The sequence below is a fragment of the Elephantulus edwardii genome, unplaced genomic scaffold (assembly GCF_000299155.1).
Source record: "Elephantulus edwardii isolate Elephantulus edwardi_28Jun2011 unplaced genomic scaffold, EleEdw1.0 scaffold00073, whole genome shotgun sequence".
Taxonomy (NCBI): domain Eukaryota; kingdom Metazoa; phylum Chordata; class Mammalia; order Macroscelidea; family Macroscelididae; genus Elephantulus; species Elephantulus edwardii.
Genome location: NW_006399823.1, coordinates 157129 through 164023, shown reverse-complemented (window position 1 = coordinate 164023; position 6895 = coordinate 157129). Strand labels below are relative to the sequence as shown.

Here is a 6895-nt window from a genome sequence, read left to right as displayed (position 1 = left end):
GGCAAAGGAGAGGAAGACCTTCATTGAGATGGATCGATTCTGTAACTGGAGCAGTGGGAATAAGTGTGTTTGAGACAGCGAGGTTGGCACAGGATAGAAGAGCGTTTAGGGCTCGTATATAGGGTTGCTATGAGTCGCAAGCAACTTGATGGCGCATAACAACAACAACATACACAGTAAAACAATTGGCACATGTCCAATAGTTAACAAAATAAACTGATTGTAATTGCGTCAATTCCAATTCATGGTGACTCTATTTATGTCAAAGTAGAACTGTGATCCATAAGATTTCAATGGCTTAATTTTTCAGAAGTGAATCACCAGGCCTTTTCTCAAAGGGTAGAGTCAAACCCTTAACCTTCTGGTTAACAATCAAGCATGAGCCTAGCACACACACAAATAAAGTTTCTATTTTTACGTCTCATAGTTGAAGATTCTGGTGTTTTGATTCTGAGGAATATGAGATGACCAAAAAATCATAAACAACGGAGAAGAACATTTGCCACCATTTCTCCACACACAAAGAAAAGAGGATAATTAACATGATTAATCTGGACCATCCAGACGTAAAAAGAAAGGAAAATATCAATAAATCAATTTCATCCAGCAAATTCTGAATAGACTTCTTTCAGTAGTACTAATGGTCACACGATGTTAAGGGCTCTCTTAGAATTAAAAATCTCCGAGAAGTGTTGATATTAAGCATTCTTAAAAAGGAATGTCAACTCTTAAGTCGTCAGGATAAGAAAAAATATGATGGGTCCAAGCCTTCTTGGAATTTCTAGCAGTTCAAAGAGCACAGACTTGGCAATATTTCTGCTACCTTCCTGAGTTTGCTCAAAGTTGGCCAAGGAAAACTCTTGAAATTTGAATGGAGGAAACTTTTCCACTGGCATTATTTTGGAATAAATATTCATCGAGAACGAAACACTTTAAGTAGATAGATGCTAGTCAGAACCATGAATGGTTTGCACCAAGTCTCGGGCAGGCTTTTGTCGTCATTCTGCTCTTATCTCTAGGAGGGTTAATTTATCTAAAATATGATGCTGTTCAGTGATCTGGGTCCATTTTCCACACAGCATGGAAACCACTTGAATTTCTTCTTGAGAGTCTTCCAGCCAGAACTAGAGAACCACAAGGCTTAGATAAAGGTTTAAATAAAAGGAAATGAATCAATGCATGGCTCATCCACTGTCCTAAAGTCAATCCTTTTATAAACAAATCTGAAGAACATAATAAAGCTTGTGCCATATATAAAATATCCAGGGTCTGTTTTGGAATGGTACCTATCTTTCATATTTTCATTCTTTTTTCATCTTAAACCCCCAAATGGTTCCTCCTGTCTTACCCCCAATCCTCAGTCCTTGCTAGTTCTGCTCTTGGTCCTTAGGAAAAAAAAAACGAAAAAAAAAAATTAAGTAGGCAACATGGGGGCTTGGGGGTGGGCGGCTGGCCTTCAGGGTACTTCGAGAGTTTAGCAACCTAACCTGCTCTGTCTTGTCTGTCTCCATTCTCCTCCTACACGTCTCTCAGGATCTCTGTGCTCTATTTGTAAGGAGAAGAAAGCTGCTCTTAACTATTTTGATACCTTTTCTTCTCTCTCGTATTCCTCGATTCCATTTTATTTCCTGTCTTTCCACTAATATTACTGAGTTCCTCCTATATGCCAAGGTTTCAAGAGGTCACTAATAAGACTAATGAGACATGGTTTGTGAGAGATGCAAACAGTTAATGCATTTGGCTGCTAACAAAAGGCTGGTCCAGCAATCTAATTCTTAAAAAAAAGCAGCCATTGAAAACTTCATGGAACACAATTCTACTGATGTACTTGATCACCAAACTGTTTTCCTGTCCTTACAAATGGGGACATTAGAAAGAAAGGAAATATAAGGTACAAGAGTAACCTGAGCAGGGCAGTGATCACAATTATTATAGGGCTATTGAGAAAATGAAATTTCCAGTCAATGGGAGAGAGTAAATGCATGTTAGGAGTAGAGGAGAGAGTGCTGAGCCATAACTCATAGCTTGGTGGAGGAGGGAAGTGAGGAAGGATGGGGTTTGGGCTCACAGACAAGGTGGACCATCCAGCCTGCGTGTAAGCAAAGAACAGGACAGAGCAGTCTGGGGAGAGCAGAGTGTTGCACTGTGAAAAGGGGCCAATCATTAGCTGCCCTGTTTGCTCACATTCAGGGGTTTTGTACAAAGTAATTAGACTAGTTTTAAAAGCCTTTCTCAACAAGATAGGCTGTGAAACCTTGAATTCTAATTCTAGCTCTACAGCTAACTAGCCAAGTGATCTTGAGCAAATCACCTAATATTGCAGGGGCCTGTTTTTTTTGTTTGTTAACCAAGGAAATGGGCCTAGAGAATCCCTCCGGTCCTTGCCAGTTCTTAGCAATTACTTGCAAGTGCTGAAATATAAAGTGCAAGAATTGTTCAAAGAAGTACACAGTGATCCAACCCTGGGCAGCTCTTAGGAAAGGTACCACGGCTGGTGTTGACAGGTGCTCTAATTAGCCATGAATCTTCTTCCAAGGGATGAGATTCCCCCTTGGGTTAGAGAGCCTCCTGGCTGAGAAGCAGGACAGACTTGAGGAAACAGAGCTTTTCCATGAAACTTTGTCAATTCTCAGGTTCTTTTGGTACAGGAGTTTAATTTTGACCATGGTTTAATTTTCCAGATAACTGGCAGAGAATCATCTGTTTGTTGGTGTTTGCCTGTCTAATGTGCCATATACAAATGCAACACAGAAAAGTCAAGAGCAGTCACTGTGGTAGTATTTTGATATGCGAACCATGTGTTTTTCACTGCAATGCCTCATAAGTTTTCCTTTGTTCCAAAATATGGCCAGAAGGAATCCACACTTTCAGAAATAAGAACTGTGCAGAAGGAATCATTAGCTGGAAGATTCTGGATGTTGTTAAACTCAAAAAGTCAAAAGTCAAAGTTATGGTTGCCAAATTGGAACCAACTCATACCTCAACCTCCAGCAGGTTTTCAGAGGCTGTAAATTGCACAGAAGGAGACTGCGTATATCTCTCCCAAGGAGTAGCTGGTAGATTTGAACTAGCTGCCATTGAATTGGCAGAGAATTTCTTACCCATTTTCAAAGGCTGATTTTTCCCCCTCATAGTTCCTCAAAAAGTTCTATGTGATTTTTTTTCTCCTCCTCTAATTGTCATTGTTGTTGTTATGTGCCATCGAGTCGTTTGCAACTCATAGCGACCCTATGTACAACAGCTCTAAACTCTGCTCTGTCCTATGCCAATCTTATTGTCTCCGACACACTCATCCCAATTACCCCAGTCCCGGAATCAATCTATCTCATAGAGGGTCTTCCCCTCCTGTGCTGTCCCTCTACCCTCCCAAGCATGATGTCCCTCTCCAAGGACCAGTCCCTCCTTACAACATGACCAAAATATGTCAGACGAAGCCTCAGAATCCTTGCCTCCAAGGAGCAGCCCGGTTTAACCCTCTCCAGGATGCATCTGTTTGTTTTCTTAGCAGTCCATGTCACCCTCAGCACTCTTCTCCAACACCAAAGCTCAAAAGCATCAATTCTCCTTCTGTCCTCCCTGGTCATTGTCCAGCTCTCTGATGCATAACAAGTGATTGCAAAGACCATGGCCTATACCAGACACACCTTAGTCTCCAGAGACACACCGTTGCTCTTGAATACTTTAGAGAGGTCCCTAACAGCAGACTTTCCCATCGCAATATGTCTTTTAATTTCCTGGCTGCTGGTGCCAAGAGTGTTGATTGTGGAGCCAAGCAGACTAAAGCTGTGAACAATCTCAATCTCTTCACCATCCATCCTGATGCTGCCAATTGTAATATTGTCATTTAAAGAAACTAAAGATGAAATTTATAATGCATGCATATTGTGGCAGAATGTACAAATGATAAATGTATATAAAAATGTATGTAACAAAACATTTGCCATTTCTTTCATTTATAGGTGCAAAATTTAGTGGCTTTCATTACATTCATCATGTTATGCACTCATCACCACATCTCCAAACATTTTGCATCACCCTTTACAGAAGCTCAGAGCTCCCTAATTGGTGATTCCTTCTTCTCTGCTCTCACCTCTGGCAATCACACTAGTAAACCTTGAGCTCTGTACATTTGCCTCTTCTACATATTCCATGTAAGTAGAGTCACACAATAATATTCATCTTTTTGTGGCTTATTTCACTCAGCAGAACATCTTCAAGCTCCACCCATGGTTGTAGCATGGATCTGAACTTTATACCCAAGTATAAGTGGACATTTAAGGTTCACGAGATCAGAGGCTGACTCTCTGAGAGCACAGTGGGACAGGGTGCTAGGTGGTCACTCTTGGCTTAGGATGTGCATGTGTTTATTCTTTTTCCAACTGTATTGATGTCTCCTCCCATCTCCCCTATCATGCGTATATCTATGTCTCATGAAGAAAACCCAAGCCTAATGGCAGTGAATTTGCTGGATTTGAGTGAGCTTCTAACTTTAGTTATATTGAGTTTTCTGTACAACAACCTGGGGGTGGGGGAGGCTGCTCCCCTACTGTCTCCAAGGGGTTTTGGCTGAAAGAAGAGTTTAAGTTTTCTGGTGAGAAAATAAAAGAGTCAAGATGGGTTTATCAGAAAGAACTTCTCCATGGTCCAAGATGGATAATAGTATTCTCCATCAGCCATAAGGATAAATACTGCATAAGACCATAATTACAAAAATAGAAGGATAAGTAGTAAGACGTACATGGGGTTCCAAGGAGGGAGAGCAGAGAGAGGGGTGAGGTGGATGGGGTGGGTGTATCACAGGGTCTCACAATTTGATGGGTAGAGGGAGGAGGTAAAGGAAAAGGGAAAGACCTGGCAGGTACCTGCAAAGACGGGGTAATGGTGGGCATAAGTCAATGGTGATTCATTTCATAAAACATAATATATGGGAATGATTGTATGAAGTACAATGTGAATGTGAGAAATACACATACACCAAAAAAAAGGAAAAATAAATTAAAACATGTAAAAAAATATAGGATGGAGAATATGGGTGTCAGATTTGGAATGTGACTCAGTTCTAACAGTTTGTTTATCTCCATCTTTCAACACACAGCTCAAATGCCACCCCCTTGGGAAGTCTTCCCTGACCTCCACAGGTAAGGTTAAGTCCTTCCTCTTCTGGTCTCCATGATCCCCACATTTTTCACTCTGGGAAAGGCCTTTCAGCACAGTTGTGCTGCTTTGATGACATAACTAGCTATTCCCTTCTCTAAAAGTATCAACTCCCGGACTCCTTGCCTTTTACTTCTCCCCTTTCTAGCTCAATCAGTCCCTGACATGTAAAAATTGTGCAATAAATATCTGAAGAACATAATTTTTCAAAATTCAGCAAGTTTCATCAAGATAATGTTTTTAGTTTTCTTCACCATTTCACTTCTATAAAATTTTTTATTGGTGCTAATAGATCCTGTGCCATTAAGTCATCTGAGACCCACAGCACCCGATGTACAGCAGTTCTGAACCTTTCCTTGTCCTGAGCCAGTCTCACTAATTCTGACACACGAACCCCCATTACTCCAGTTGTTGTATCAATCCATTTGTTCCAGCGCCTTCCTCCCTTACACATAACAACAATAAGAACAACATATTGGTTGTTTTTTATGTAAGCTTCTTGTTTAGGGTCAACCAGACCTTGTGGAGGACCTTTGTATTTAAAAGTCAGTTGTTATATTTTGGAGCAACATTCTTCTAAGTAGTACAGCACTCTTCTGTCAATGTGCTGTACTGAGGTAACCTGGGGTTGCTGAGATGCTGAACCTTGTGCCATTGTTGTGTCAAATGCCATAGCTGTTACTTACAGTGGACAGTGTTTGGTGGAGCCCCCAGATTAAGGCAGGCTTGGAAGCAGGAGTGGCATCCACTTCCTAAACAACATGCCTCTGGAAACCTTTATGAATTTTGAGAAACAACAATAGTTATAGAAAGGCTTCGGATAGTTTGTTCAGAGGGTCGCTATGAGTTATGCTCAACTTGACGGCAATCAAAAACAACAACAGCTCATAGGTGATACTCAATTTATTATTTTTCAAATATTGAGCTAAGAATTTAAGATATTATTAAGGTTCATTCTTACAACTTTTAGGCCTTTTTTGCCGATAAAGAAATTTGTCCAAGGTGACCAAGGTGGCATAGCAGAGGTTTGAACAATTTGCCTTATTCAGGAGTCCTAGTGGTATAGTGGTTAAAATACTTTGCTGCTAAGTGTTGGTTTGAACCCACCAATCACTTCTATGGGAGAATAATGTGGCTATATGCTTTCATAAAGATCACAGCCTTGGAAACTCTATGTTGTTGCTGTGTATCATTGAGGGGGAAGCGACCCATAGCTGTCCCTCCAGCTGGTTTTCAAAGGCAGTGATTAGCATGGTAGGAGACTGTCCAACGTTTGCCCATCCTTCTCTGGTGGATTTGAACCTGTACCTTAGGGACTGCACTGCAGCTTCTTACCACACTAAGACTCCAGAGCTCCCTGGAAATCCTATAGGGAATTTCTACTCTGACAGGATCACAATGAGCTGGATTTGGCTTGAAGGCAATGTTTTGTTTTCGATTTGCTGTAAAAGCTTTAGGTCTTAATCTCTCTCTCTGTCTCTGTGTGTGTGTGTGTGTGTGTGTGTGTGTGTGTGTGTAAAAAGTTCTGTTGATGCAGTGTTTAACATGTCAGACTACGAACCTAAAGCTACACACCAATAGCAGAAATCCAACTCTTGCTCCAAAGAAGAAAGGGCAGCTTCCTTCCATAAAGATTTATAGCTGCCAAAACCCGATGGCAGGTCATAATGAGTTAAAACCGACTTGATGGTATTAGGTCTGTAGTGAGTAGAGGGGGGAGAGAGAGAGAGAAGAAGGAGGA

The 6895-nt window shown here is 41.0% G+C and overlaps 1 protein-coding gene across 2 annotated transcripts in view; it reads right to left on the bottom strand.

Annotated features, from left to right (window-relative positions):
* Window positions 1-6895, bottom strand: part of LMCD1 (LIM and cysteine-rich domains 1) — an 85449-nt gene that overhangs the window by 70823 nt on the left and 7731 nt on the right. The gene's annotated exons all lie outside the window — the stretch shown is intronic.